We start from the raw sequence: 8,571 nt of genomic DNA, 5'->3' as shown, positions 1-8,571 counted from the left end.
ACCACTAGTTACTTCCTGGTTACAGCTCTACCGCTAGTTACTTCCTGGTTACAGCTCTACCACTAGTTACTTCCTGGTTACAGCTCTACCACTAGTTACTTCCTGGTTACAGCTCTACCACTAGTTACTTCCTGGTTACAGCTCTACCACTAGTTACTTCCTGGTTACAGCTCTACCACTAGTTACTTTCTGGTTACAGCTCTACCACTAGTAACATCCTGGTTACAGCTCTACCACTAGTTACATCCTGGTTACAGCTCTACCACTAGTTACTTCCTGGTTACAGCTCTACCACTAGTAACATCCTGGTTACAGCTCTACCACTAGTTACTAGTTACTACAACCACCAGCAACTACTAGAGGAATCAGCACTGTGTTCAACAATGACTGGTATCAGCTCAACCACCAGCAACTACTAAAGGAATCAGCACTGTGTTCAACAATGACTGGTATCAGCTCAACCACCAGCAACTACTAGAGGAATCAGCACTGTGTTCAACAATGACTGGTATCAGCTCAACCACCAGCAACTACTAGAGGAATCAGCACTGTGTTCAACAATGACAATGACCCACCCACCCTCACACCCCTCCCCACCCACCCTCCCTCCCCTCCCACCCTCCCTCCCCTCCTCCCTCCCTCCCCTCCCACCCTCCCTCCCTCCCCTCCCCTCCCCTCACACCGGAGTACAGTAAAGTTTCTGTTCTGCAGTTTATTTACAGACTGATGCAGTGGAACAGTCAGATCATCACAACTCTCTCTCTGTGTGTGTGTGTGTGTGTGTGTGTGTGTGTGTGTGTGTGTGTGTGTGTGTGTGTGTGTGTGTGTGTGTGTGTGTGTGTGTGTGTATGTGTGTGTGTGTGTGTGTGTGTGTGTGTGTGTGTGTGTGTGTTATCTTGGCTGCTCCTTCATTTCTTTGAGAATTTCCTCTCTCCTCTTTTCTGGATGCAGAATGAGAGAAGGAGAGAGAGAAACACACACACACACAGTCACACACTTTTTCTCCCACACTTCACTCACTTTCTCCCACACACTCTTTCCTAATATCACTTTTGGGAATGAGCAGTTTCCATAGAAGTGGGTTTCTAATTTTCTCCATACCCTATGGACCACAAACAGTCTTCCTGGGAACGTTGTGAATCGTTACCATTCGACCTCACTGTTGTTTCTGAAGAACTTTGTGGACCATTCAATGTAGTTAACGGTCGCCCCAGGAACATGTACTGTTCCATTCACAATGAAGACGCCAGGCCCATCGTGACCCAGATTTTCCTACAGCGTGCCAATGAAAGGAGGAGGTGAGGGGAGGGGACAACTGATGAGTGTGAAGTAACACAAGTGTAGACCAAAATTGACCTTTCTCCACAGAAACAACTCAGGACTTTTATCCAGGGATAGAAATAACAGAATGCACCACAGCGCTGGGTAACAATTAAACCAAACCAAAACCTAACTCCTCTTTGAGCCTTTCTACACAGGTCTTCTGGTTCCTCTCTGCTACCGGACAGCCAAGCTGTTTACTGGCGTATCCAAACCAAGGAAAACAGAAATTCAACTGGCTGTCCTTACTTGGGTCTATGGTAACGTCCAGTAGGTTCTTGTCCAGTTGGGTTCGATATCCCTCTCAGTGTTGGAGGGCCCTGCATGTCAACTCGTGCTGCTCCAGACCAACAAAAACAGATCTTGCCAAAGCCAGGTTAAAAACAGATCTGGCCAAAGCCAGGATAACAACAGAACTGGCCAAAGCCAGGTTAAAAACAGAACTGGCCAAAGCCAGGTTAAAAACAGAACTGGCCAAAGCCAGATTAAAAACAGAACTGGCCAAAGCCAGGTTAAAAACAGATCTGGCCAAAGCCAGGATAAAAACAGATCTGGCCAAAGCCAGGATAAAAACAGAACTGGCCAAAGCCAGGTTAAAAACAGAACTGGCCAAAGCCAGGTTAAAAACAGAACTGGCCAAAGCCAGGTTAAAAACAGAACTGGCCAAAGCCAGGTTAAAAACAGAACTGGCCAAAGCCAGGTTAAAAATAGATCTGGCCAAAGCCAGGTTAAAAGCAGATCTGGCCAAAGCCAGGTTAAAAGCAGAACTGGCCAAAGCCAGGTTAAAAACAGAACTGGCCAAAGCCAGGTTAAAAACAGATCTGGCCAAAGCCAGGTTAAAAACAGATCTGGCCAAAGCCAGGATAAAAACAGAACTGGCCAAAGCCAGGTTAAAAGCAGATCTGGCCAAAGCCAGGTTAAAAGCAGAACTGGCCAAAGCCAGGTTAAAAACAGAACTGGCCAAAGCCAGGTTAAAACAGTAAAGGTTCTCCTTGTTCCTGGACATCCAGACTAGAGGATGATCCATGACCAGAGTGAAGGAGGTAGGACTTTAACAACTTCAATGCCCACCACACCACTAGGCACGATTTATCCACTGCAACAGGTTCCAGCTAATGTATAGGATGGGATGCTCCTCCCCTTGTGCTTCTTGGGACAAGACCGCTCTCACCCCTGTGTCGGAGGCATCAGTTTGGACCACCATCTCTCTCCCAAAGTCTGGCATCACCAAGACCGGTCCGGAGCACAGGGCCTCCTTCAGCTTCTGGAAGGCTTCTTCTGCTTTGTCAGTCCCGTTGGACGGGGTCTTTTTGGTCAGGTCTGTGAGAGGACAAGCTACAGGTACAGAGTTAGGAATTAACCTACGGTAATAGCTGGTTAGCCACTCAAATGTTTTTTACTTGAGACTTGGTTTGGGTGGGTGGCCACTGTCGACTGGCCTAAACTTTCTTCTCTTGCGGTTTGACGTTGACCCTCCCGAAGGTAAAGCCCAGGTACTCTGCTTCCTCAAGTCCCAGTCTGCATTTGTTTTGCATTGGCAGTTAGACCTGCTTTGCGAAAAGCCTCCAAGACAGCGTTGAGCTGCTTCAGGTGAGATTCCCAGTTAGGGCTGTACACAATCACGTTATCCAAATATGCTGCCAAGTACTCACTGTGGGGTCTCAGTACTCACTGTGGGGTCTCATTACTCACTGTGAGGTGTCATTACTCACTGTGGGGTCTCAGTACTCACTGTGGGGTCTCAGTACTCACTGTGGGGTCTCAGTACTCACTGTGGGGTCTCAGTACTCACTATGGGGTCTCATTACTCACTGTGGGGTCTCAGTACTCACTGTAGGGTCTCAGTACTCACTGTGGGGTCTCAGTACTCACTGGGGTCTCAGGGCCCTGTCCATCAGCCTCTGAAAAATAGGCGGAGCTCCATGCTGCCGAAGGGTAGAACGTGTAATGGTACAGCCCTGTAGGCGTGGCAAAGGCCATCTTCTCTTCGCATCTGGAGCCAGGGGAACCTCCCAGTACCCCTTAGTAAGATCCAGGGTGCTGATATACCGGGCGTTGCACAGGCGGTCAAGGATAAGCGTCACATTTCGATATCTCATTTAGTTTTCCGAAGTCATTGCAAAACCTTACTGACCCGTCCGACTTCGGAACAAAGACGATTGGGCTGCACCATTCACTCTGGGACAGACGATTGGCTGCACCATTTGCCAGGGCTGGCAAAACCTTGGATCATTGCTATTCTAACTTCCACGACGCATATAAGGCCCTCCCCCGCTCTCCTTTCGGAAAAGCTGACCACGACTCCATTTTGTTGCTCCCTGCCTACAGACAGAAACTAAAACAAGAAGCTCCCGCGCTGAGGTCTGTTCAACGCTGGTCCGACCAATCTGATTCCACACTCCAAGACTGCTTCCATCAGGTGGACTGGGATATGTTTCGTATTGCGTCAGATAACAATATTGACGAATACGCTGATTCGGTGTGCGAGTTCATTAGAACGTGCGTTGAAGATGTCGTTCCCATAGCAACGATTAAAACATTCCCAAACCAGAAACCGTGGATTGATGGCAGCATTCGCGTGAAACTGAAAGCGCGAACCACTGCTTTTAATCAGGGCAAGGTGACCGGAAACATGACCGAATACAAACAGTGTAGCTATTCCCTCCGCAAGGCAATCAAACAAGCTAAGCGTCAATGTAGAGACAAAGTAGAATCGCAATTCAACGGCTCAGACACAAGAGGGATGTGGCAGGGTCTACAGTCAATCACGGATTACAAAAAGAAAACCAGCCCCGTCGTGGACCAGGATGTCTTGCTCCCAGACAGACTAAATAACGTTTTTGCCCGCTTTGAGGACAATACAGTGCCACTGACACGGCCCTCAACCAAAAAAGGTGAGTAAAACATTTAAACGTGTTAACCCTCGCAAGGCTGCAGGCCCAGACGGCATCCCCAGCCACACCCTCAAAGCATGATCAGACCAGATGGCTGGTGTGTTCACGGACATATTCAATCAATCCCTATCCCAGTCTGCTGTTCCCACATGCTTCAAGAGGGCCATCATTGTTCCTGTTCCCAAGAAAGCTAAGGTAACTGAGCTAAACGACTAGCACTCACTTCCGTCATCATGAAGTGCTTTGAGAGACTAGTCAAGGACCATATCTCCTCCACCCTACCTGACACCCTAGACACACTCCAATTTGCTTACCGCCCAAATAGGTCCACAGACGATGCAATCTCAACCACACTGCACACTGCCCTAACCCATCTGGACAAGAGGAATACCTATGTGAGAATGCTGTTCATCGACTACAGCTCAGCATTTAACACCATAGTACCCTCCAAACTCGTCATCAAGCTCGAGACCCTGGGTCTGTTGTCGTCCATATAGGAGCTCGAACGGGAAGAATCCAGTGGACGCCTGGGCCACCTCCCTTATGGAAATGAGCATGTATGGCAGCAAATCGTCCCAGTTGCTTCAAATCAAATCAAATGTATTTATAAAGCCCTTCTTACATCAGCTGATATATCAGAGTGCTGTACAGAAAACCCAGCCTAAAACCCCAAACAGCAAGCAATGCAGATGTAGAAGCTCCTTCCATCCTGGTCTACTACCTTACGGTTTTATTAAATCTTTCAACGAGCCACTCTGTAAGGGTGGTACACAGATGTGCGGATTTGTTTTACCTTCAGGAGCTTGCAAGTCCTGCATGATCCGGGACATGAAGGGGGTCCCTGGGTCGGTGAGGATCTCCTCGACTATTCCGACTGGGCTGAAGAACATCACCAGCTCCTTGGCAATACCTTTCGACGACATAGTTCTTAGGGGAATGGGACCGCTGGGTAGAGGGTAGTCTAAAATCACCAGGAAATATTGGTGCCCTTTGACCTTTACCAGGGGACCCACCAGGTCCATGGCAGTTCTGGTAAAGGGTAGGTGGTAGGGGGAAAGGGGTTAGGGTTAAGGGGTTAGGGAGAAAGGGGTTAGGGTTAAGAGGTAAGGGTTAGGGGGAAAGGGGTTAGGGTTAAGGGGTTAGGGGGAAAGGGGTTAGGGGGTAAGGGGTTAGGGGGAAAGGGGTTAGGGGTAAGGGGAAAGGGGTTAGGGTAAGAGGTAAGGGTTAGGGGGAAAGGGGTTAGGGTTAAGGGGTTAGGGTAAGAGGTAAGGGTTAGGGTAAGAGGTAAGGGTTAGGGGGAAAGGGGTTAGGGTAAGAGGTAAGGGTTAAGGGGAAAGAGGTTAGGGGGAAAGGGGTTAGGGGTAAGGGGTAAGGGTTAGGGGGTAAGGGTTAGGGGGAAAGGGGTTAGGGGTAAGGGGTAAGGGTTAGGGGGAAAGGTGATAGGGTTAAGAGGTAAGGGTTAGGGGGAAAGGGGTAAGGGTAAGAGGTAGGGGTTAGAGGGAAAGGGGTTAGGGGGAAAGGGGTAAGGGTAAGAGATAGGGGTTAGGGGGAAAGGGGTTAGGGTTAAGAGGTAAGGGTTAGGGGGAAAGGGGTTAGGGGGAAAGGGGTTAGGGTTAGGGGGTAAGGGGTTAGGGGGTAAGGGTTAGGGGGTAAGGGGTAAGTGGTTAGGGTTAAGAGGTTAGGGTAAGGGGGTAAGGGTTAGGGGGAAAGGGGTTAGGGGGAAAGGGGTAAGGGTTAGGGGGAAAGGGGTTAGGGTTAAGAGGTTAGGGTTAGGGGGTAAGGGTTAGGGGGAAAGGGGTTAGGGGGAAAGGGGTTAGGGTTAGGGGGTAAGGGGTTAGGGGGTAAGGGTTAGGGGGTAAGGGGTAAGTGGTTAGGGTTAAGAGGTTAGGGTAAGGGGGTAAGGGTTAGGGGGAAAGGGGTTAGGGGGAAAGGGGTAAGGGTTAGGGGGAAAGGGGTTAGGGTTAAGAGGTTAGGGTTAGGGGGTAAGGGTTAGGGGGAAAGGGGTTAGGGGGAAAGGGGTTAGGGTTAGGGGGTAAGGGGTTAGGGTTAAGAGGTTAGGGTTAGGGGGTAAGGGTTAGGGGGTAAGGGGTTAGGGTTAAGAGGTTAGGGTTAGGGGGTAAGGGTTAGGGGGAAAGGGGTTAGGGGGAAAGGTGATACGGGTAAGAGGTAAGGGTTAGGGTTAGGGGGTAAGGGGAAAGGGGTTAGGGTTAAGGGGTTAGGGGGAAAGGGGTTAGGGGGTAAGAGGTAGGGGTTAGGGGGAAAGGGGTTAGGGTTAAGGGGTTAGGGTTAGGGGGAAAGAGGTTAGGGTAAGAGGTAAGGGTTAGGGGGAAAGGGGTTAGGGTTAAGGGGTTAGGGTAAGAGGTAAGGGTTAGGGTAAGAGGTAAGGGTTAGGGGGAAAGGGGTTAGGGTAAGAGGTAAGGGTTAAGGGGAAAGAGGTTAGGGGGAAAGGGGTTAGGGGTAAGGGGTAAGGGTTAGGGGGAAAGGGGTTAGGGGTAAGGGGTAAGGGTTAGGGGGGAAGGTGATAGGGTTAAGAGGTAAGGGTTAGGGTTAGGGGGAAAGGGGTAAGGGTAAGAGGTAGGGGTTAGGGGGAAAGGGGTTAGGGGGAAAGGGGTAAGGGTAAGAGGTAGGGGTTAGGGGGAAAGGGGTTAGGGTTAAGAGGTAAGGGTTAGGGGGAAAGGGGTTAGGGGGAAAGGGGTTAGGGGGTAAGGGTTAGGGGGTAAGGGGTAAGTGGTTAGGGTTAAGAGGTTAGGGTAAGGGGGTAAGGGTTAGGGGGAAAGGGGTTAGGGGGAAAGGGGTAAGGGTTAGGGGGAAAGGGGTTAGGGTTAAGAGGTTAGGGTTAGGGGGTAAGGGTTAAGAGGTTAGGGTTAGGGGGTAAGGGTTAGGGGGTAAGGGGTTAGGGTTAAGAGGTTAGGGTTAGGGGGTAAGGGTTAGGGGGAAAGGGGTTAGGGGGAAAGGTGATACGGGTAAGAGGTAAGGGTTAGGGTTAGGGGGTAAGGGTTAGGGGGTAAGGGGTTAGGGGGAAAGGGGTTAGGGTTAGGGGGAAAGGGGTTAGGGGTTAGGGGGTAAGGGTTAGGGGGAAAGGTGATAGGGTTAAGAGGTTAGGGTTAGGGGGTAAGGGGTTAGGGGGAAAGGTGATAGGGTTAAGAGGTTAGGGTTAGGGGGTAAGGGGTTAGGGGGAAAGGGGTTAGGGTTAGGGGGAAAGGGGTTAGGGGGAAAGGTGATAGGGTTAAGAGGTTAGGGTTAGGGGGTAAGGGGTTAGGGGGAAAGGTGATAGGGTTAGGGGGAAAGGGGTTAGGGGGAAAGGTGATAGGGTTAAGAGGTTAGGGTTAGGGGGTAAGGGGTTAGGGGGAAAGGTGATAGGGTTAAGAGGTTAGGGTTATGGGGTAAGGGGTTAGGGGGAAAGGTGATAGGGTTAAGAGGTTAGGGTTAGGGGGTAAGGGTTAGGGGGAAAGGGGTTAGGGGGAAAGGGTTAGGGGGAAAGGTGATAGGGTTAAGAGGTAAGGGTTAGGGGGAAAGGGGTTAGGGTTAAGAGGTAAGGGTTAGGGGGAAAGGGGTTAGGGGGAAAGGGGAAAGGGGTTAGGGGGAAAGGGGTTAGGGTTAAGAGGTTAGGGTTAAGGGGAAAGAGGTTAGGGGGAAAAGGGTTAGGGTTAAGAGGTAAGGGTTAGGGGGAAAGAGGTTAGGGGGAAAGGGGAAAGGGGTTAGGGGGAAAGGGGTTAGGGTTAAGAGGTAAGGGTTAGGGGGAAAGAGGTTAGGGGGAAAGGGGTAAGGGTTAGGGGGTAAGGGGTTAGGGTTAAGAGGTTAGGGTTAAGGGGAAAGGGTTAATTTTGGATTTAGAGAGAGAGGAAAGGACACGAGAGGAGGGTCATTCTTTCTTCATGAGTCACAGTGAAACAGAGGAGAGCAAAGCACCCCCCCCCCACACACACACACACACACACACTTCTCTCTGTTCTCTTTTTAAGGAAAAATGCACCCCTCGCCAGAAACATCTGGCGTGTGTATGTATGTATGTGTGTGCGTGCGTGTGTGTGTGTGTGTGTTGTGTGTGCGTGCGTGCGTGCGTGTGTGTGTGTGTGTGTGTGTGTGTGTGTGTGTGTGTGTGTGTGTAAGGCATGTTGACAGCAATTGATTAAACAGACCCTCCACAGGTACCTGACCACATACCTCTGCACCACATATAATCACACACATAAACACACACATACTTACATACACGCACTCCACACACACCTCAGCACCACATATAAACACACATCACACACACAGGTCATTACAGTGTTGTTTAGTGTGTGTGTGTGTGTGTTCTATAGAGCTCTAAAATGTGCAGTAGTTTAATCCCCGTCCATGTGTGTTCTAT

Source organism: Oncorhynchus clarkii, chromosome 20 (assembly GCF_045791955.1).
Source record: "Oncorhynchus clarkii lewisi isolate Uvic-CL-2024 chromosome 20, UVic_Ocla_1.0, whole genome shotgun sequence".
NCBI classification, from domain to species: domain Eukaryota; kingdom Metazoa; phylum Chordata; class Actinopteri; order Salmoniformes; family Salmonidae; genus Oncorhynchus; species Oncorhynchus clarkii.
The sequence above is the reverse complement of the archived record's forward strand: the minus strand, read 5'-3'. Positions refer to the sequence as shown.